Source organism: Leptodactylus fuscus, chromosome 4, assembly GCF_031893055.1.
Source record: "Leptodactylus fuscus isolate aLepFus1 chromosome 4, aLepFus1.hap2, whole genome shotgun sequence".
NCBI lineage: Eukaryota > Metazoa > Chordata > Amphibia > Anura > Leptodactylidae > Leptodactylus > Leptodactylus fuscus.
Window position 1 is genome coordinate 81,911,864 of NC_134268.1, and position 24,621 is coordinate 81,936,484.

At 41.5% G+C, this 24,621-nt stretch overlaps 1 protein-coding gene across 1 annotated transcript in view; it reads right to left on the reverse strand.

The window, feature by feature from the left end:
• Positions 1 to 24,621, reverse strand: part of NETO1 (neuropilin and tolloid like 1) — a 127,996-nt gene that overhangs the window by 97,776 nt on the left and 5,599 nt on the right. The gene's annotated exons all lie outside the window — the stretch shown is intronic.

The window sequence follows — 24,621 nt, forward strand, 5'->3', positions numbered from 1 at the left end:
TTGGCATTGTTTCCTTATTATTTCCTTTATGCTGTAGGGTGATAGGAGTGGAACAATGAAAATAAGAGAAATGCTGGATCCCTAAAATAACAGACATCAATGGCACCCAACAGATCTTGTTGACTAATTGGTACTGATGGGTTATTATCATGGAGCCTCACATTTTAAGCTGCACTATTTTGTCAGCCATTTTTTCAAGGAATTGGTGGAGGCTCCTAAAAACCTGAACACAACCTTGTATATTTTTCTGAAATGTTAGAAATGTGCAAATCTTAATTCAATTGTGTATGATACCAAAATGATGACCATGGTATTATTATTATTATTATTATTGTTATTATTATTACTATTATTCTTTATTTATATAGCACCACTAATTCCAAGGATCTGAACATTTGAGGGTTTACATACAGTACACAAAATATACAAAGAAGTGTAATACTAACAATGACCGACTGGTACAGTGGGGCAGAGGGCCCTGCCCGCGAGGGCTTACAATCTATGACGGGAGAGGGATAGAGAAAGGAGGTGAGGATAGAGACTGTACATATGGTGGTGTGGTGATAGTGTTATTAGAAGTTGTAGGCCTTCCTGAATAGGTGAGTATTCAGGGCCTTCTTGAAGTCTGTGATTGTGAGGTCAGTCTTATGTGTCTTGGTAAGGAGTTCCAGAGTATGGGGGATGCACGGGAGAAATCATGGAGATGGTTGTGTAAAGAGCAGATAAGAGCAGAGCTGAGTTCTTTGAGGAGGTCTTTGGAGGATCTGAGGTTACGTGTGGGCAGGTAGCGGGAGATTAGGTCAGAGATATATGGAGGGGACAGGTTGTGGATGGCTTTCTATGTTAGCGTTAGCAACTTGAACTGTATTTGCTTGATAATGGATAGCCAGTGAAGGGATTGGCAGAGGGGAGCAGCCGATGAAGAACGGGGGGGCAAGGTGTATTAGGCAAGCAGCACAGTTAAGATGGACTGGAGGGGGGTGAGAGCATTCGCTGGGAGGCCATGGAGAAGGGTCTTACAGTAGTCTAAGAGGGAGATTATAAGGGCATGGTCTAGCATCTTTGCAGTTTCTGGGGTGAGGAAATGGCAGATTCGATGGATGTTCTTGAGTTGGAGGCGGCATGAGGTGTTGAGGGTTTGAATGTGTAATTTCAATAGGCGGAGGTGGTGAACAAGAAGAAGGTGGTGCTGGATAGTTTTCTCACAGCACAGGAGACGCACCCAGTGTTGTTTGAACGCTGGGGACTGCCCCCAGTACCGTGAGAAAAATAATTAGCATATGGACGAAAACCAAGATATCTAAGGAACGGCAGCATGGAGAAGACATCTAAAGGTAGGAGAAGAATAGCCTTTCTTAAGGCTATTTCTACGTGTGTTTAGCTTAAAATGAGATTCTAATGATAGAATCCCTTTACTGTAAATATAGGTGTGACTGTGGCGTGTTTGAAGGTGGAAGGGAAGGATCCATTGGATAGGCATAGGCTGAAGAGGCGGTTTAGGGCCGGAGTAATGACTTCAGCGAGTTTGGGGATGAAATGTGACTGGATTGGGTTGAGCGCACAAAAGGTGAGGTGGAATTAGAGATTAGGCTGGAGAGCTTTTCATCAGTGATGGTGGAGAAACAGGTTAAAGGTGAAGAACAAACAGCAGTTGGGTAGAGTGGTTGCCAGGGGTGTAGGGTGAGACTGTGAGTGTGAGAATTTTACTTTGAAAATAAGCAAAGTTGTCAGCTGAGATAACTGACATCGGAGGGGGCACAGGAGGACAGAAAATGGAGCTGAAGGTAGTGAATAGCTGTTTTGGGTTGCGGGATAGGGCAGATACTAACTAGTGCCTCAGATTTAAATATTGTTGGGAGTGATGAATCCGTCTCAGCAAGTGATCTGTGGGGGTCACAGAAATGACTGCCTATCTCCAAGGCATAGCAGATAGGGCAGATTCAGGTTTCTTTGATGAAACATTTACCTGTATAACCCATAAGCTATGAGTAAATGTTGTCAATTTACTAGCCTTTCTCATAATAATTGTTTTGCAGAAACATATCATTGCCATGATTTGCAACTTTTATGATTTTCAAAAAACTGTCATAAACTGATAAGTAAATGTAAGCACACATGGTCTTAGCAGTTATACATTTTCTATATATGTGTGTACATTAAATGCATATGATATGAAATGTAAGTACTTTTGAAGATTTGGAGAAATACCTGACTGTTCTAAACCTAGAATGTTGTTGGCATGGAGATACTGTAACTGGCCATATTATTCTTTAGAAAGAAACAGAACACACAGTTTCTTAAGTTTCACCAGAATAATATCGAATAGAAATGATCATATACAAAATATCTATTTGCTTATAAAATATGTTAAGAATGAATAAGTTACTAAGAAAATGAGAATACTGAATATCATTAAGTATCCCTTACAATACCTTGAGCTACGTCTGCATATAACACAACAAACACCTATAAAATTGAATTTCTATTATTGCGATATTTGTTATTCACTCATCTGATAAGTGAAATCTGTAGTTTGCGATGGCTTAGTCAATCAGTATATGGATATACTGGCAAGATGCATCAGATACTGTATTTTCCAGACTATAATACGCATCTGATTATAGGATGCACAAGGGTAATACAACCTAAAGAAAAGTCAGACCAGTAGCTTATGACCATATTTGTGAAAAAGAGATCGACTTTTTTTAAAAAACATTTAACTGTACTTTCAATGTCTCTGGGTCCATTATAAATGGATGATACAGATAATATCTGTTTTTTTCACTGACCCATACACTTTCATTGGAGTGATGCCTCGAACCTGCTTCCACTTTTTCTTGCTGACTCATAGGCCATGATAAAAAAGAAGATCTGTATGAACATATTCAAATGTATAATTACGTATGCCATCCACAAAGAATTTGGATGGCATACTGCTTGAAATGTGGCCATGTGACTATAGCACATAATAACAACCCCCCTTTGGTCCACACACAGTTCAAATGACCACCCTTTTACCGCCTAATAGATTTTTACACCCTCTCATCAGTTATTATAAATAGTCCCTGCTCATAAATAATGCCTTGTATCAGTTATAGTCCCCCTTATCAGTAATAGCCCCCTTATAAATAACAGTGCTCCCTTTTAATTAGTCTCCCCTTATTAATAATAGCCCTCTGAAATATTAGTTCCCCTTACAAATAATAGCCCCCATTATCAGCATTAGGCCTCTTATAAATAGTAGCCCTCTCATAAATAATAGCTCCCCTTATAAATAATAGCCCTCTTAACAACAATATCACAACTTATAAATAAAAGTCCCTTTAACAATACCCTCCCTTCTAAAGTTTCCCTCTTATAAATAACAGCTCCCATTATAATAGCCGCATCATATATATAGCATGCTAAAATATTTATTGTAAAGCTTACTGTACTACGTCTTTTGAGGAGGACCCAACATATTCCTCTTTTCTAACAGTATATACTCAGTGCCAATGAATGTCATGGTCCAGTCCCCGGACTTTGCATGCCCAACTCATTATATGTTGTTTTATTCTGAAGCCTATGCATTTGATCACAGGTTTAAGGTATCTCACCCTTACATATCTTCTACTTTTCCCATTAAAGTCTGTTTATTCCAATGAAAAATCCTTTTGAGTAATGGAATCTCAAGTGGCAACAAAGCAGCTTATACAGAAATCTATTGAATATCCATTACTTTGAGACCCTTGAAAATTAAGCATGTGGCTTCTCTACTAAAAACATCCTATTGTTGTTTTCACCGTACTAAAACAGTATAGGAATATTGTAGCAGAATGGGCTCAACAACAATTGGAACCAACAAACATCTTTGAAGACAACAAAGGATGTCTTACAAGTGCAAGCTGTAATCCAAGAATCAAGCATAGATATAAAGTTCCATTTTCTGAGATGAACACGTACAAGGACTTTCCCAGTTACATTATCCTGCAAATAAGGACGTGAATGTTGATATTTTTACACAGCTCTAAAATGAAGGTTTGTGTCATAGGGTCAGTAATGACTTTTTCATAATTCAAATCTAAGAGTCATACATATTTTATTTTTAAGTTGACCTAGCCATATGGGCTTTGTTTTCTATGGATGAGTTGCAGTTTTTGCCGTTTTGGGGTACACATAATTTATTCATAGTTGTATTTTTTATTTTAGGGGAGAAAGGGATAAAAGAGGATTACTGTGACTTAGTGTTTTTCGAGACCATGCTCTTTTCAGTATAAATAAGTCAACAATACAGTTAAGCTGATGTCTTTGGCTATTCACTTTTTCTGTATATCCTCATATTTTTGCCCCTAAAATACTATGCTCCACATACTGTGCCACCTAAATAATAATGACTCCTCACACTGTGCCCATGAATTAAAAAAAAAACATAATGTGACTCAATTTAAAAGTTTTTCAACTGTGTCCCCTACTGTACATTTTTTTTTAAACAGAAAGCACTCAGATGACATCCAAGTGTTGTCTATTTTACATAGTTTTCAATGGGCAGCTCGGATCCATGTAAACAGACCCAAATAGGACATGCTAAAAATATTGTAGCGGAACGTCGGAAAATATTTAGGTTGAACATTCATCATGTGCATGAAGCCTATAGAAAATGTCTGCAGTGTGCCCTGTATTTAAAAAAATGCTGCACCCATTAGATAAAAATTCCCCCACTGTACTCCCCAATTAAGAAAATATTCCCACTATCAAATGATTAAGATAATGTTCCTAATGTGCCTACTGATTATAAAAAGCAATGCCTTCATTATGCCCATTGAATAAATGTATATGTTACACTGGGCCATGTAATTAAAGGGGCTGTCCACAAAGTCGAGCGTGCAGGACCTTTCTCCCACTCTAGCGCTTGTATTCCGTCTGCAAGGAGTCCGCATGGAGACCCCCCGGATGGAATGCATTCGCAATTGCAAGCGATGTGCTTACAAAGCACATGGAGCCCATAGACTATAATGGGCTCTGTGTACTTGCTGCGCACTGCCTGCACGAATGAAATGTGCGGGCAGTGCGCGGCAAGCACACGGAGCCCATTATAGTCTATGGGCTCCATGTGCTTAACTGCACAGCACTTGCATTAGCGTTGGTATTCCATCCGGGGGGGGGGTCTCCATGCGGACACCTTGCGGACGGAATACAAGCGCTAGTGTGAACCAACCCTGAGCATAGCTAGGCTTAATATGTGCGGGACTGATGAATGTTTCGGGAGATAGCCGAGTGCTATACTTTGGCTAACTCACTTTGAAGTCTACTACCCCAGTATATAATACGTTTAAGAAGGTGCCAAATGGTGGTGCAAAGAATTTAGTCATGTTCATTGCCACTAGCAGCACCAGCAAAGCAATTATGTTAAACATATTAAGTACATGGATACAACTGAATTACGGTCTGACGCCCTGTGCACATATATTACTTTATAAATACTATAGATAGTTTTTGTCTATTTTTAAACTGAAGTAGGAGTTAGAAAATCATTTAGGTAACTCCTGTATTACCTCAAACCTTTAGGCCTAAATTCTGAGCTCAAATAACCCACAAAGCAGTCCAAACCAGCAAAACATTATGTGCGTTGTAAAGACATCCCTGGCATACATGCGGTAATTGCTTCCTATTGAGATTCCAGCTTCTCAAAGGGAATTGTTTTATTAACATAGCAGATAATTCATTTTCACAATCTCCCATCCACATCTATTCGCTGCATAAGAATGCAAACAGGAAAATGTAGGTGTGGATAAATGTATCTGCTGAAATTCTGGATAAAGTTAAACCTCAATGGTACATTCAAGATTCTAACGATAGATAATAAAGATATTACTTGCAGTATGTCAATTTCTTATCACTTTTATAGTAGAGTTGCTGCTCTGAGAGGAAACCCTTCAACTTGGGGAATTTAAACAATTCTAAAATACAGACATAAGCACATCATTAAAAATACAAATACCTTCACCCCTTCATTACATATATATGTAGATTAAACACAATCATTTGAATGGGTTTGCAAAGTGTCCGCCCGTGAGCATCTTCTGGTCTCCACGGTGAAAGTTTTTTTTTAACCGGACACAAAGTCGGACATGCAGGACTTTGTGTCTGGACATGCAGGATGTTGTGTCCGGTTTTGCCGCGGAGACCAGTAGACGCTCACGGCCGCTCACGAGTGGACACTAACTGCCGGGTTTCCCAGGCAGAAGACGGAAACCCTCAAAGCGGATACGGGGCACAGGTGTTAACCTGCCCAAAATGGGGTTTTCTGTTTTTTCATACTGGTGACATATCCACAGGATAGGCCGTCAGTATGTGATCTGTGGATGTCTGAAACCCTGACCCTGCACAGATCATGTGTTCCAGCAGTGTCTGGGTGTTGGAAACTATAGCAATGGACAATGTGCAAGGGCAAGCTCTTATGTTCAAGTTCCCTAGAATCACCACTATAGCAGTGGATGAGGCCGCCATGATGTCCTATTATTTAAAAAGCAGAGCTTGCATGCTTCTCGGAACAGCTTATCTGTCACACATCCGGACAAGCCATCCTATGGATAGGTCATCAGGAGAAATGAGCGAACACTAAAATGTCCGAGGTTCGAAATCCGATTCAAACAGCCGCTCACTGTTCGACTGTTCGAACGGATTTCGAACCCCATTATAGTCTATGGGGGGAAATGCTCGTTTCAGGGGTACGCAAAATTTGATAAAATTATACTTACCAAGTCCACGAGTGACGGTCAGGCTGGATTCTCTTTGAAGTCTTCTCCCGTCGCAGCGCCCCGCGGCGTCTTCTGGCTGGAATTCACTCTGTCTAGGCATCGGAGCCTAGGCAGAGCCGACTGCACATGCGCGGTCAGCTCTGCCCGGCCCGACGCCTGAGCAGAGCCGACTGCGCATGCGAGGGCATTGCCGCGCATGCGCAGTCGGCTCTGCCTAGTCCGGATGCCTAGGCAGAGTGAATTCCAGCTGGAAGACGCCGCGGGGACGCTGCATGGAGAAGACTTCTAAAGGTAAGAGAAGAACCAGCGTTGATTGGCAGAATGTATAGCATTCTGCCAATCAACGCTGGTTCTGCATCGAACCTTAGACTTTGAACAGATAGTAGTGTTCGATCGAGTACGAGTATTTTGAATACCGTAGTATTCGATCGAACACCTACTCGATCGAACACTACTCGCTCATCTCTAGTCATCAGTATGAAAAATTGATTTGGGAATTTCTCCCATGCAGGCCATTGTATTCTATAAATATTAATTTTTCATATACTGTAATATTCACCTCATCTCACTTCTGGTATACTGATTATTTTAAAGCCAAAACCCGCATTATCAACATGTTCTTCAATGTCGTCCTCTTCAGATCAAGTGGCTAAAATCTTCATATCTCCCTGTCTACCTACACATACTTTCTGATGGTCTCATGAATGGAATTCTAATTATTCTGCTTCACTGAAGCGCTTTCTCAAGTGTCAATATGATGATGAAACTGATTACATCTTTTCACATACCAAACAAAGGAAGGTCTATGAGTGGTATGAAACTTATGATCATTGTAAAGTGTAGAATATCCTTAGTATCCTTCCACAATGCTTTCCAGTATTGTGATGACCACTGGTAATAACAAGTGGACCATATAGATGAACTATGCAATAAGAATACAGAAAAGTTAACACATACAGAAAAGTACATGATGTTTTGTACCTATAAAACCAATATACGATGGAGATGGATGAGCTCTTTCTAGCATATCTGTAGGCTGGGGTTTATTAGTTGTTATGCTATTTTTCCCATTCCGTCCTTGGATGTTGTTCTTAGTGGTGGGGGGAGTACAAAATGTGCTCATCTTGTGATTTCTTCGGCCTCCGCCTCAGGTTCCGGTCCAAAAAACCCCGTCTGAACTTAGACTTCTACCCCCGTGCTGCACTTTGCAAAGCCAAACATCAGGACTGGGGAGGCCCATCTTGCACATAAGTGCAGTGACTTCACCGTAATATTACTAATCTGCCCACATATCCACTTTACATTCCGAGGATTACTCTGTGAAACAATGTAGGTATTATTCTAGTATAAATCCGGAATATATGTTATTCCCCCTCGTGTCCATGAATAAACTAATAATGGATTTGAATACTCTAAGGGAATTATTTATTCCATTTTAAGGGGATTGTGGTATTATTGGCATGTATATTCAAAAGGTGTAATGTTATCTGAGTGGTATAGGAGAATGATGTACACTAGTATAGCATAGTAGAGATTATTTGTTGTACCCTGTTTATATATTGATAGTTGTATATCTATCCATCTTTCATCTTGTGACAGGATTCATCATATTTTAAGTTTAACTCCATAAATGTTATTGTCAGTCCCAGAGCCTTATTTTGCTCAGAACCGTGAACACAGAGCTAGAATTTGTTTGTAGAATGGTTGCTTGACTTTGACAGGAATAAGACTAAGTTCACACGAGTGCTCGGTCTCTCCTCGGGGTTTCCGTTCTCCATTTCACTTTAAAAATGCAGAGAGAAAAGTCTCGGCATTTTTCCACCCTTTTCAGGGAGAGACCGGCCGGAAACCCAGCGGACCCCATTATAGTGTATGGGTTCTTCAGGTTTCTGAGGGTAACCGCTTTTTTAAGCGGATTAGGTTTCTGCTCGGGGGCCCCCTAGTGGACCCCCCCCCCCCCCCTATTTAGAAACTAGAACACAGGTGTGTACCTATCATAAAATAAATTTTATTACTATAAAATTAGCTAAGATATGACAAAGGAGGGGGGGGTGCACGGAGGCTTGGAGGAACGCCTAGGGTGCACAGAGAGACTCATTTACATATCGGTTTTAGCGAAAACGTGAGGTCTTTTGATAATCGAGTAGCAGCACCTGAATAGCCTTTTTAAAGGCTATTCAGTCTTATGAATATCTCAAATCACGAAATACGAATGATAGAGCCCCTTTAAGTGGTGTTGTAGTAGTTATATTCTACAGGGAACCTGACATGATGAAAGAGCAGTGCAATCTGTAGGTAGAATGTAGAATAACAGGGGTAATTGATACATGGTTTTGTGGAATAAATGTTATTAACTAAAATTGATCGTTTTTGGGGCTTACGGGTCCACATCTGTGACAGACTGACATATTAGAAAAGCCGGTAATTTTAGCATAACCACTGCATTTCTGCTATAAAATATACAGAATATACACTCACCGGCCACTTTATTAGGTACACCATGCTAGTAACGGGTTGGACCCCCTTTTGCCTTCAGAACTGCCTCAATTCTTCGTGGCATAGATTCAACAAGGTGCTGGAAGCATTCCTCAGAGATTTTGGTCCATATTGACATGATGGCATCACACAGTTGCTGCAGATTTGTCGGCTGCACATCCATGATGCGAATCTCCCGTTCCACCACATCCCAAAGATGCTCTATTGGATTGAGATCTGGTGACTGTGGAGGCCATTGGAGTACAGTGAACTCATTGTCATGTTCAAGAAACCAGTCTGAGATGATTCCAGCTTTATGACATGGCGCATTATCCTGCTGAAAGTAGCCATCAGATGTTGGGTACATTGTGGTCATAAAGGGATGGACATGGTCAGCAACAATACTCAGGTAGGCTTTGGCGTTGCAACAATGCTCAATTGGTACCAAGGGGCCCAAAGAGTGCCAAGAAAATATTCCCCACACCATGACACCATCACCACCAGCCTGAACCGTTGATACAAGGCAGGATGGATCCATGCTTTCATGTTGTTGACGCCAAATTCTGACCCTACCATCCGAATGTCGCAGCAGAAATCGAGACTCATCAGACCAGGCAACGTTTTTCCAATCTTCAATTGTCCAATTTCGATGAGCTTGTGCAAATTGTAGCCTCAGTTTCCTGTTCTTAGCTGAAAGGAGTGGCACCCGGTGTGGTCTTCTGCTGCTGTAGCCCATCTGCCTCAAAGTTCGACGTACTGTGCGTTCAGAGATGCTCTTCTGGCTACCTTGGTTGTAACGGGTGGCTATTTGAGTCACTGTTGCCTTTCTATCAGCTCGAACCAGTCTGGCCATTCTCCTCTGACCTCTGACATCAACAACGCATTTCCGCCCACAGAACTGCTGCTCACCGGATGTTTTTTCTTTTTCGGACCATTCTCTGTAAACCCTAGAGATGGTTGTGCGTGAAAATCCCAGTAGATCAGCAGTTTCTGAAATACTCAGACTAGCCCTTCTGGCACCAACAACCATGCCACGTTCAAAGGCACTCAAATCACCTTTCTTCCCCATACTGATGCTCGGTTTGAACTGCAGGAGATTGTCTTGACCATGTCTACATGCCTAAATGCACTGAGTTGCCGCCATGTGATTGGCTGATTAGAAATTAAAGAGGACCTTTCACCACTTTTGGGCACATGCAGTGTTATATACTGCCAGAAAGCCGACAGTGCGCTGAATTCAGCGCACTGTCGGCTTTCCCGATCTGTGCCCGGTGTAAAGAGCTTATGGTGCCGGTACCGTAGTGCTCTATGGTCAGAAGGGCGTTTCTGACCATTAGCCAGAGACGTTCTTCTGCCTCGCGGCGCCTATCGCGCTGTGCTGTGGAGCGGGGAGGAACTCCCCCCTCCCTCTCCTGATAATACTCGTCTATGGACGAGCAGTGTGAGCAGAGGGAGGGGGCGTTCCTCCCTGCTCCACAGCACAGCGCGATAGGCGCCGCGAGGCAGAAGGACGTCTCTGACTGACTGTCAGAAACGCCCTTCTGACCATAGAGCACTACGGTACCGGCACCGTAAGCTCTTTACACCGGGCACAGATCGGGAAAGCCGAAAGTGCACTGAATTCAGCGCACTGTCGGCTTTCTGGCAGTATATAACACTGCATGTGCCCAAAAGTGGTGAAAGGTCCTCTTTAAGTGTTAACGAGCAGTTGGACAGGTGTACCTAATAAAGTGGCCGGTGAGTGTATATACCGTCCCTGCCATCTCTAGAGGAGCTACAGTTGTAGTTACAGCCGGCTCCCTATTTGTACACTTCCCCGATTTAGTGCAGCTGCTTAACACTGTCACAGGCAGAGACTAGTATGGATATATGAGTATATCCTTGTAGAGTTAAGAGTGGACTGTCTGGACATATATAGGCTCTGCAACTGCTTAAATTATTTAGTTTAAAAAAAAAATCTAAAATGACAGAAACAAGTTAATATCTCACTGAAAATTTGTATTATTTGGGAAAATGAAATAATTAGTAAAACATAAAATTCTATGAACATAGGAAAAACATCTCAAGAAATTGTGACCAGAAATACATATGGGTGATGGATGATGAATGAATGATAACACAAATGAGTATTCCCCACACCATGACACCACCACCACCAGCCTGAACCGTTGATACAAGGCAGGATGGATCCATGCTTTCATGTTGTTGACGCCAAATTCTGACCCTACCATCTGAATGTCGCAGCAGAAATTGAGACTCATCAGACCAGGCAACGTTTTTCCAATCTTCAATTGTCCAATTTCGATGAACTTGTGCAAATTGTAGCCTCAGTTTCCTGTTCTTAGCTGAAAGGAGTGGCACCCGGTGTGGTCTTCTGCTGCTGTAGCCCATCTGCCTCAAAGTTCGACGTACTGTGCGTTCAGAGATGCTCTTCTGGCTACCTTGGTTGTAACGGGTGGCTATTTGAGTCACTGTTGCCTTTCTATCAGCTCGAACCAGTCTGGCCATTCTCCTCTGACCTCTGGCATCAACAACGCATTTCCGCCCACAGAACTGCCGTTCACTGGATGTTTTTTCTTTTTCGGACCATTCTCTGTAAACCCTAGAGATGGTTGTGCGTGAAAATCCCAGTAGATCAGCAGTTTCTGAAATACTCAGACCAGCCCTTCTGGCACCAACAACCATGCCACGTTCAAAGGCACTCAAATCACCTTTCTTCCCCATACTGATGCTCAGTTTGAACTGCAGGAGATTGTCTTGACCATGTCTACATGCCTAAATGCACTGAGTTGCCGCCATGTGATTGGCTGATTAGAAATTAAGTGTTAACGAGAAGTTGGACAGGTGTACCTAATAAAGTGGCCAGTGAGTGTATATACAGTCCTATGAAAAAGTTTGGACACCCCTATTAATCTTAATCATTTTTTGTTCTAAATATTTTGGTGTTTGCAACAGCCATTTCAGTTTGATATATCTAATAACTGATGGACACAGTAATATTTCAGGATTGAAATGAGGTTTATTGTACTAACAGAAAATGCGCAATATGCATTAAACCAAAATTTGACCGCTGCGAAAGTATGGGCACCCTTATCATTTTATTGATTTGAATTCCCCTAACTACTTTTTACTGACTTACTGAAGCACAAAATTGGTTTTGTAACCTCAGTGAGCTTTGACCTTCATAACCAGATGTATCCAATCATAAGAAAAGGTATTTAAGGTGGCCAATTGCAAGTTGTTCTCCTATTTGAATCTCCTCTGAAGAGTGGCATCATGGGCTACTCAAAACAACTCTCAAATGATCTGAAAACAAAGATTGTTCAACATAGTTGTTCAGGGGAAGCATACAAAAAGTTGTCTCAGAGATTTAACCTGTCAGTTTCCACTGTGAGGAACATAGTAAGGAAATGGAAGACCACAGGGACAGTTCTTGTTAAGCCCAGAAGTGGCAGGCCAAAAAAAATATCAGAAAGGCAGAGAAGAAGAATGGTGAGAACAGTCAAGGACAATCCACAGACCACCTCCAAAGAGCTGCAGCATCATCTTGCTGCGGATGGTGTCACTGTGCATCGGTCAACTATACAGCGCACTTTGCACAAATAGAAGCTGTATGGGAGAGTGATGAGAAAGAAGCCGTTTCTGCACGTACGCCACAAATAGAGTTGCCTGAGGTATGAAAAAGCACATTTGGACAAGGCAGCTTCATTTTGGAAACAAAAATTGAGTTGTTTGGTTATAAAAAAAAAAAGGCATTATGCATGGCGTCCAAAAAGAAACAGCATTCCAAGAAAAACACATGCTACCCACTGTAAAATTTGGTGGAGGTTCCATCATGCTTTGGGGCTGTGTGGCCAATGCCGGCATCGGGAATCTTGTTAAAGTTGAGGGTCGCATGGATTCCACTCAGTATCAGCAGATTCTTGAGAATAATGTTCAAGAATCAGTGACGAAGTTGAAGTTACGCCGGGGATGGATATTTCAGCAAGACAATGATCCAAAACACCGCTCCAAATCCTCAGGCATTCATGCAGAGGAACAATTACAATGTTCTGGAATGGCCATCCCAGTCCCCAGACCTGAATATCATTGAACATCTGTGGGATGATTTGAAGCGGGCTGTCCATGCTCGGCGACCATCTAACTTAACTGAACTTGAATTGTTTGTCCAAAATACCTTTATCCAGGATCCAGGAACTGATTAAAATCTACAGGAAGCGACTAGAGGCTGTTATCTTTGCAAAAGGAGGATCTACTAAATATTAATGTCACTTTTCTGTTGAGGTGCCCATACTTTTGCACCGGTCAAATTTTGGTTTAATGCATATTGCACATTTTCTGTTAGTACAATAAACCTCATTTCAATCCTGAAATATTACTGTGTCCATCAGTTATTAGATATATCAAACTGAAATGGCTGTTGCAAATACCAAAATATTTAGAACTAAAAATGATTAAGATTAATAGGGGTGCCCAAACTTTTTCATAGGACTGTATACTAGCTATACCCGTGACTTCGTCCACGTCCCCCTCACCCCCTGCGTACCCCACCTGCAGTGCCATCCCGGCCCCCCCGCCTCTGCCTTGTGGGCACAGTGGGCCCGTCCAACAGCAGTGCGCCCATGGACCCCCACCTTGCGCCCACTTCCTCTTCTCTCGCCCCTGGTCCCCCCCACTTTTTCCCCTACCCGCTCCTCCATTCCCTCGCTCCCTCCCTCCGATCCCGGGGTCCCTTCCCACACCACCCCGGTCCCCTTGCCTCCCTACACCCCCCACTACACACATCCCCACCCTGTGCCCTGTTTTTGCCCTCCCTAAACAACCCCCCCACCCGAACCTGCTACCCCGTGTGCCGAGGTTACCGGGGTGCAGAGGGTTAGAAGACCGTGCTTTGCAGCTGCTGCAGCCATGCACGGCGCGTGGCACAGGTACTTGCGGGAGTTCAGCACAGTTACATCTACCCCTTCTGCACCCCCGAGGCCCCGGTGGACTCACCAGTCCACACCGGGCTCCAGCGATGCCGGCATGTGCGGCTCTCAGCTGCCGGCATGCAGGACGCCATGTTTTTCATGTCAGCGTGCGACCGGATTGTAGTTCTATAGCTCCACCTCCACAGTGGCCTGGTCCAATCGGAGCCCCATGCCTGACGTGCTGACGTCAGCTCAGGTCCTGCAGCCTACATGGACCGTGAATTTGGTGCTCGCAGATGGCCAAACCGGCAACATATGGGGATTGTGAGGCGCCTATGTTCTTTTCCGGGTGCCACTCTAGGTATGTGCGAAATTTCATTGAAATCCATTTGGGTGTTGCGGCATGAAAGTGGAACAAACATCCAAACACACAAACATCCAAACACACAAACTTTCACATATTAGTAAGGATATATATTTGCTATAACTGTGAAACATCAGCATACTGTTGACTGCTATAAATTATTCACAACCACAAATACACTTTGTATCATAGCAATTTAAAATGACATCAATGGACGCTTTACTCTGTGGTCCGCACAGGGACTAGTATACCACATTCATAGCTTACCATAGTTTAACATCTGTAGTATGGCCCCTTCATCATTAAGTACTGTCAATCCTTATGCAGTTACCCAAGCAAAACATTTTTATTGTCAGATCTCCAGTTTTTATGTCAAGGATTTGCTAGATTACAGAAAATCCTAATTAAAATACACTTCTTTAAAAATAAGCAGTTTATGGAGCATGGAGGGGTTTATTAACTTCTAGTGCTGGTAATGAAGATTTTATACAGCAGCAGCTAGTTTTCTGCAGGGAGCATCATACTTTAATCGTACTTGCTATATCTGTCTCCATATAGCATATGACTATGTAAAAACATGAAAGATGCCATGGTTGTTGTAGGAATTGTCCATTCACTTTCTGCCTGCCAATTGGGCTGAAAAATAGACATTGCCGGTGAAGAGACCAGAAATGGCGAATAGAGTTCCTCTATGCTACACTTTCATGGTATAGTTGTGCCAACAAACAGTAATGACTTCTTCTTTGGCCCTAGCATATCCATAAGAAAAGCTTCTGTTTCGCTAAAGATAGTGCTAAGGACAGATTCACACCTGCGCCCAGTCTCCGCTTTGTAGGTTTCCGTTTCCTGCCCGAGAAACTGGACAGGAGACGGAAACGGGCAGGCAGTTTTCAAACCCATTCATTTGAATGGGTTTGCAAAGTGTCCACCTGTGAGTGTCTTCTGAGTCTCTGCGGCGAAACCAATTTTTTTAAACCGGACACAAAGTCGGACATGCAGGACTTTGTGTCCAGTTAAAGAAAAATGGTTTCGCCGCAGAGACCAGAAGACACACATGAGCGCTCAAGGCTGGACACTGAATGCCGGGTTTCCTTCTCCTGTTGGCAGAAGACGGAAACCCACAAAGCGGAGATCGGGCGCTGGTGTGAACCCGCCCTAAGATAGCTAAAGAAAGAAAGGTGGTGGAAAACTATCATGAATCAGTAGCAAGGGCTGACACTTCAGCTACAGTCTTGTGAAAAGGTTTAGGTTTGTGTGGGAAAAAATTCTGCAAAGTAAAAATGGTTGTTTTTTTAAATAAAATGTTAGTCTATTTTCATGAATTAATAAAAGTTAAGTGAATGAACAAAAGAGAAATCTAAATCAAATATGTATTTGTTGTGACCACTCTTTCACCTCCCACCAGTTCTTGTAGGTATACTTGCATACAGTTTTTGAAGGAACTCAGTAGGAAGTTTCTTCCAAGCATCTTGGAAAATGAAACACTGTAAATGTAGGTTTGCTCAAATCCTTCTGTCTCTTCATGTAATTCCAGACAGATTCTATGATATTGACATCAGGGTTCGGTGGAGGCAGTGGCGTAACTATTGGGGTAGCAGCAGTAGCAGATGCCACAGGGCTCTAGACATTAGGTGGCCCAGCGCGCTCCTGATGTTTCATGTTTTGTTTTTTCCTTAATAGGCAGGTAATGAGCCCTATTTACTTACCAATCCCCACTCCTGCTCACAGCTACCTGCGCTTCCCCTTCTGCAGATGCAGCTGTGAGCAGTTGAATGAGGCCATGGGCCCGCGAACCCCAACACACACTGTTATCATTATACTCGGGGGTCATTTCAGACTAAAGAGTATAATGATCGGTGACACAGGGGAGGTGAGGGAACATAAAAAACACTGTCACTTACCTCTCCTGTGCTCCAACAGGCTTCGGGCCTGTGTGGTGATATCCCAGACGTCACATGGGCCATGCCTGTGTCATTATGTGTCCTGACGCAGGCCCAGCTCACTTGACATCTGTACCAATATCGAAAATGGACAAAATCAGTGGGGAGTGTGCTGGAGCCAGGGAGAGGTAAGTAACATTGTTTTTTATGTTTGTATCCTCCCCCAGGTCTCCAATCATTATACTCTAGGGTTGGGGGGAAAGCCCATGTCATATATTCACCATGGGGCCCAGACAACCCTAGTTACGCCACTTTATGGAGGCTATATGATCACCTCCAGAACTTGTCCTCCAAAGGAAAGTCACACAAAATATTGATCTGATTTAGATTTCTCTTTTGTTAATTGTCTTTATTTTGTTAGTTTTCCAAAATAAACTAATATATCTACTTTTGAAAGTATTCTTAGTTTGCAGAATTTTTTTCACGTGCCTAAAACATTTGCACAGTATTGTACATTTATTTCCGAGTTAATACATTGGAGAACTTCTTTTATCTGGAATCAACTTTTTCCAAAGGGTTACACGATGTAAGGTTTTGAAACTGCATAAAAAAAACTTGAACATGAGAACCCAGGATTAGGCCTCATTCACACGTCAGTGCTTTCTGTCCTTGTACTGTCTGTGTTCACAGACGGAGCAGAACTTGTTATATTGTACATAATAGATGAAATTTAATGTTGACAAATGTAAATGAATGCATCTAGGCTGTAATAATTGTTTTACTGTATAGGTGCTGAATGGAACAATACTTGGAATAAGAGAAAGACTTGACTATTCTGGTTCTAACTAAGATAAGCAGCAGATGCAAAGGCAAATAGGATTTTAGCGTGTAAAAACTGAGATATGAAATCCAATGTTATAATATTCTTTTATAAATCCCTTGAAGACAACACCACGGATATGGAATTCAATTTTGAGATCCAAATTCTAAAAATCATATAGGAGAGCTATAGAGATTTCAAAGGCAGACAACTAAATTGTAAAATGGGATGTTTTATCTCTCTGATGATGAGAAGCTACAAAAATTGCGCTTATTCAGCATGGAAAAAAATGTGCCTTAGATGTGATATGATTTACATGTACAAATATATGCTTGGTCAGTACAAAGAACTGGCACAACATTTTTTCAGTCCAAGAAGCACCTGAGAACATTGCGAAAGTATTCATACCCCTTGAACTTTTTCACATTTCTTCACCTTACAACACAAACTGTATTTTACTGAGATTTTAAGTGATTGACCAAAGCAAAGTAGAAATAATTGTGAAGTGGAAGGAAAATGAGACATGGTTTTTAATCATTAAAAATCTGAAAAGTCTGACATGCAAAAGTCTTCAGCCCCCCTATATCAATACTTTGTAGAGCCATCTTTTGCTGTAATTACAGCTAAAAGTCTTTTAGGGTATGTCTCTACCAGCTTTGCACATCTAGAGACTGAGATTTGTGCCCATTTTTCTTTGCAAAATAGCTCAAGCCAGATTGGATGGAGAGCGTCTGTGAGCAGCAATCTTCATGTCTTGCCACAGATACTCAATGGGATTTAGGTCTGGACTTTGCCTAGGCCATTCTAACACGTGAATATTCTTTGATCTAAACCACTCCATTGTAGCTCTGGCTGTATGTTTATGGTCATTGTCTTCCTGGAGGGTGAATCTCCTTGCCTGTTTCAATATTTTTGCAGCCTCCAACAGGTTTTCTTCCAGGATTTCTCTATATTTAGCGCCATCCATCTTCCCAACAACTCTGACCAGCTTCCCTGTCCCTGCTGAAAAAAAGCATCCCCACAGCATGATGCTGCCACAGTGGGGATGTTGTGGTCAAGATGATGAGCTGTGTTATTGTTCTGCCACACATAGGCCAAAAAGTTCAACTCTGGTCTTCTCTGAACAGAGCATCTTCTTCCATATGTTTGAGGTGTCCTCTATGTGGCTTGTGGAAAACTGCAAATGCACTTCCCATGTCTTTCTTTCAACAATAGTTTTCTTTTTGCAACTTCCATAAAAACAAGATTTTTGGAGTGCATGACTTATAGTTGTCCTGTGAACAGATTATCCCACCTGAGCTGTGGATGTTTGCAGTTCAAAGCATGGGATAAGTTTTAATAACCTAACCCTGCTCTAAACTTCTCCATAACTTTATCTCTGACCTGTCTGGTGAGTTCCTTGGTCTTCATGATGCTGTTTGTTCACTAGTGTTCTTTAACAAACCACTGAGGCCTTCACAGAACAGATATATTTATACTGAGACTAAATTACACGTAGCTGGACTCTATTAACTAATTAAGTTAATATTCTGAAGACAATGTTGTGAAGACAATTGTGCGCACTGGATTTTATTTAGGGGTATCAGAGTACAGGGAGCTGAATCCTTTTGCACGTCACACTTTTCAGATTTTTATTTGATTAAAATTTTGAAAACCATTTATCATTTTCATTCCACTTCACAATTATCTGATACATTTAGTTTTGTGGTTGTAAGGTGACAAAATGTGAAAAAGTTCATGGGTTATGAATACTTTTACAAGCCACTGTATATGAAAGGATTCTTTACAAATTGAGTAGTCAAACTATGGAATACCCCACCCCAAGAATTTGCAATAGCATTTAGCATATGAGCACTAGATGCTTATCTATAACAAATGACTCTATGTGTTATTATTAATCTAGATACCAGTTAAAAAGAATTGGATTTTTGAGATAAGAGATGTCTGCTTCATAGGAGTTTTTGCTTGATCATAACCCCCTGCTGAGTCGTGCAGCACTTACAAACGTCACTTCTGTCTGTCAGCAAGACACACAAAGTGTGACCGCTCAGCAAAATTATAAGTGGTTAATACTAGAGATGAGCGAGTACTGTTTGGATCAGCCGATCCGAACAGCACGCTCGCATAGAAATGAATGGACGTAGCCGGCACGCGGGGGGTTAAGCGGCCGGCCGCCGTCAAAGCGGAAGTACCAGGTGCATCCATTCATTTCTATGGAGCGTGCTGTTCGGATCGGCTGATCCGAACAGTACTCGCTCATCTCTAGTTAATACCTACAAACAGCACTGTCCCAAAAACAATAAGCATCATCATATGCCAAACTGTATATTATTAGTACACAAATTTAAATATGGATACTAAAAAGAGATTGACAATGCGTCTCATCTCAGATGCTCCCAGCGCCTGCGCAGTTCTTCAGTGACACTGATGTACCCCGGGTTCTAGAGACACAGCGTATGCGCTCTGAAGCCAAGGTGTATTCCTCAGGCATGAACTGTGCTGGTGCAGGGAATACAGCAGCAAGGTGAATACAAAGGTGTTTTATTTTTATTATAGGCACTAATTGCTTTACAACAGAGAGAAAGGCTTGAAAAGAAAAATAAAAGTGGAAAACAGAATCTCCTAGTCACACAATCAGGGACAGGGGTATACTTTCATCCACAGACAAGTTACAACTATACAAAGACAATGCAACCAAAAGTGCTATAATACAGTAACCACATAGTGGTAATATAGCAGTACTACAGAGGCTTTCTGCAGAGTATTATCACACTGTAGACTATACAAGAGAACACTTAAGAGAGCACAGGATTGATCAGACACAGTCAGAGGCAGAATACATACAGTAACTATTAAGTCCAGTGACTCTAATGTGATGACTACTCTGACTGCAGTCCTTCACGTTACTTTTCTTATATACCTGGTCTAAAGAGGTAAAGACTGCATTTTTTTTTTTCGATCAGACTCCTACAGCCCATTCACATTCTCTATAACAGGGGTGCAAAACCTGCAATCCAGGGTCACATGGAATGTGATGCTATTTTGTTTGGCACAAAGCCATCTGGACACAGAAATGCCTGTCTATATATGTGGCTGTAAAAATGGTTTCCATGAAAAGCAGCATGCAGCAAAGGATCACGGACAGGTGAGTGCTAAGAGTATGCTGTAAAGCTATCTATACATCAGGAAGATAGGGTTTCATGATTCTTCTTTGCCAGTCAAGAAAAGAGTATATGAGCTAAGGAAGTGGCCACAGAGTTCAGAACTGCTATGACTGTTACCACAACATCCATAATCTGTACCAAAGACAACTACAAGCCTGGATGTCCATGTACTCTCCGGATTGCTGATTTGAAGATGGAGACTGGCCATTTTTCTGGTAGATGGGATTTCTAGAAGTGGAATTTGCACCTATCGAATATTTATAGCATATACATTTACTATGCCACAAAAGGTAACTCTCTTTTTGTTTTAATGAGTCCTTTGTGAATAGTTAAATATTACAATGTGGCCCTTAGACCAGTAAATGTGGTCTACCACTGTTCTGTAGCAACATCTGTTCAGACCCCAAATAATCCTCCTAAACTGAATCAGATCTACTAAATTAATTCAGAATCCAGACTAGATGGAGGTTTGACTCAGGCCTTGTGCAGATGACAATGGCTGTGGTCAGCGTATGTTACGGATAGCACTCTGACCTATTCATTTCAATGGGCCCGTGCACACAATGGTGAATTTCACAGTCCCATGTAAGGGCTGACAGTCCAGGCTGCAAAATATAGAACAAGTCCTATATCTGTCCTATTTTGTGGCCCTTACTTCCGTGGCTATTCATTTAATGAAAGGAGCTGCAGAAGCACAGCCTGTGCAAGGGCAAGACACGGGGAACATTCTCGTGTGCCGCCCCTGTGCTTTTAATTCATGACCGGCAGGTTGCAGCACGGTTGTCTGTAACAGCAATCCTTTTATGTTGTTCTGCTCTCACTCAGTCTACTGGTGAAAGTATCCAAACTAGACCTCAAACCAACTCCACTTAATTTATTCCACTTCCTTAATAGTATTCAGACTACATAGGAGAGAAGAAAACATAAACAGATTCAGACCAAGTCCCTGCATATACTTACCCTACCCTACACTAGGTCCTGACACCATCCAGCAAAAGGATGTTTTCTCCACTGTTGTACACAATGTCCTGACTCTAAATTGAGCCAAGAGCAACAGTACCAGATTCAGGACAGTAAGTATATGAGCTTACTTGATCTGTCACTGCTGTCAGTTGGCCCATTCAATCCAGTTCACTCAAGGACAGCCAAACTGCAGCGCTAAAGGAACCAACCTGTTATTTCACCCAGGATAATATTGAATTTATTTATCTTAAAGGGGTTTTCCAGACAAAAAAGTATTATTACTATTTTTATTTATTTGTTTGTTTGTTTTTTTTTAAAAAAAAGGTCTGTTAGTTCTAGTAATGCGTTTATAAGTACACCTGTATCCTTTTAGCAGTGTTTGGGAGTGATTTCTGGATGTTTTGGGGAGCTCCTCGTATCTTCTGCATTTGTCTAAGTGGTGTAACTTCCTCCTGTGCAGCATCCTGTGTAGCTTCCAAACTAGTTCCATCTCACTCAACCCCCCTCCTCTCTCACTCTGTTATAACACCTCCCCTGTCTCACTAGCTAGGCCATCCCACCCACTATTAGCAGAGAGGAAGAGGGGAGGAGCTGTTCCCAGACACAGAAAGGCTGGTAAGTATTGAAGGGGATGGGGGGAGTAATGGTGATGTTCTGTTTCGGAAGCGATGAAATGGGACATTGCCGTATTATCAGAAAGTGTCCCTGGGCGGTCACATGATTTTGTGATTTAGTTGCAGATTTTGCTGCATTTTTTTGAGCCAAGAATAGCTACTAAAGGAATGGGACATATAAAGGAAGCTCTCATACTACTCCCTTTTGCTCAATCCACTCTGTCTTTGGCTCAATAAACCGCAGCAAAATCTGCAACAAGTAAGCTGCATTACAGGGCATCAGCCTAAGTTGCTTTTCTGCAATATAGGGCCTCAGCCTAAAGGGGTTTTTCCTTAAAATCTACCACCCTAATTCATGAAGGCATGTTTAGAGTATACTTTCATTAAAGATAATGCACCATTGCAGACTTATAAATGTACCTGATGCCTAATCCAGAAAGTAGCCTGTCAATCATATTGTTGTACAGCTGAGATGTCTCTTTAGCAGGATGAGAATGTGAAATTTGGATTACTGCTACCAGGTTCTGAGATGTGCTCTTCTTACTGAGCGTGCTCAGCCATATTCATAGACTTATATGGGTTGTATTGACTACAATAGAGCCCATAGAACACAATAGGCACAGAAGAGTGTACTGTTTTGGTTTATTTCTGATTGAGTTCGATGAATAGCCGTGAAAAGCATTCTAGATTTCTACAGTCAGTTTATAATCAGTCCCCTTTATTATCTCTCCCTCCTATCAATTTACAGACTTTTTTCCCTCTGCTATAGAGCAGAACCCCATCACCAGCAAGTGGTTTATATATACATTGAAATAAATTAGATATCAAAAAAATAGATAGATAGATAGATAGATAGATAGATAGATAGATGCTTTACTACCCCATCTATACAAGTTCTGGTATATACAGATGTAAATGTAGCACCCTTTCTTGCACCAACTTATACTACATTGTTTCATCTCCACTCTGCTCACCAGTTTTTACAAATTTACTATAGCTCACACCAGATAGGTAGTGTGAGTTATATCTAAAATCCACATCAGTTCCCAACTAACACTGAACAAAATTCTGGCGCACAGTTGCTTGCCTGAATTAATAAGACGCCAGACGTGCGTAATATTTCAGGTGCATATCCTGCTAGTCGGAAACTTTGTGAATTTCATGCTCTATTGAATGGGGTATTTCTGGAATTTGGCTTCGCAATTCATCATGATTCTACCCAAGTTAGCTTTCTTGAAACCCTGGCTCTAAAACAACCAGATGGCTCTTTGGCTTTTGATTTATTCCATAAATCTACTGATCATAACAGTCTTCTATATTACTCCAGTTGCTACCCCAGAGATACAAAAAAATGATTTTCCTCACTGACCATATATGAGGGTGAGGTGAATGGTCTCTAAGAACATCCAGTCTACTGCGAGGCTCCATGAGATGTGACAAAAGTTCACCTCATTAGGATATCTTGTTGATCTCTTATTTAAGGCATTAGCACACGTTCAAACATATACCCCCTCAAACCCCATACTCAAACCACAGAGAATATCAGGCACTGAAACCTATCGTCCATTAATACCTGAAATTCAATACTGCCCATACAAACATTGGATCATCCTTACAAAAGCATTTCCAGAAGTAGAAGAATTCAAATGTTCTCCTCTAATATGCTACAAAAGAGCAGTCACCATTCATAGTGTGATAGTAAGGGCAGATATAAGTTCCCTTAGGAAACTACCCCAACAGCAATTCCTTAGATCACAACGCTATGGGACTTTCTCATGCTTGGGTTGTGCCCAGCGCTGTAATGTTGCTAAGGTGAATATGCTCTGCTTCCATATGACAATGCTCTCACATTCAAGGGTATTCTGGCCTCTCTCATTCTCTGATCTTTCCATTACTCCATTGGTGAGATCATCTATGTTCATTTCAGTTGTATTTCCCCCTCTTGCCCCCTCATGACCCCCCTCCCTCTACCCTTTATTTTTATTTCCTTTAATTCTTTGATTTCTCCTGTGCTCTTAAGTTGCCCCTTAGTCTTAGATATTGTCATTGTTTTGGTTTATATCTTTTTTGCTTTTTTATATGTGTGTGTATATATACAGTATTCAGTTATTACTTTAGTTAGATCATCCATTTTTGATACACTCAAAGTTCTGTCTGATTATAGAATACCCATTGATAAAGGTCATTCTTGACCAAAACGTCAGGGGATTATTGGCAATGTGAAAATAATTGAAATCTGCTGTTTGGATGAAATAACGTATCTATTGTGTGGCTTCAATAAACTATAATATCATCACATTGGATTGTGTGCCACAAATTCTTCTACAATATTGATTTACCATGATGGGCCCCATACAGGCACCTCCATTTGCAGAGTGCGATACAATAGTTACACTTGTAGGGGACATAATTAAGACTGGAGTAGAGAATTTGGGCCTAAAAAGTTTCCCTCAACGTGTTATTTTTTTGTGCATTGCCAATGATCAATGTGGCAAGTTAATAAAATGTTAATTCTGTCTTATTGCAATTTCCACCAATCATCATGTAATGCAAAATATAACTTAAAGGTAAGAGGTCACTTTATATATGCAGTCTGTGGCAGAGAAGATGCTGACCGGATTGATATAGCATATAGTTTTGTGGAAAAACATTCAGTAGAACATGTATTTACTTATTTACTTATTTACTTACACT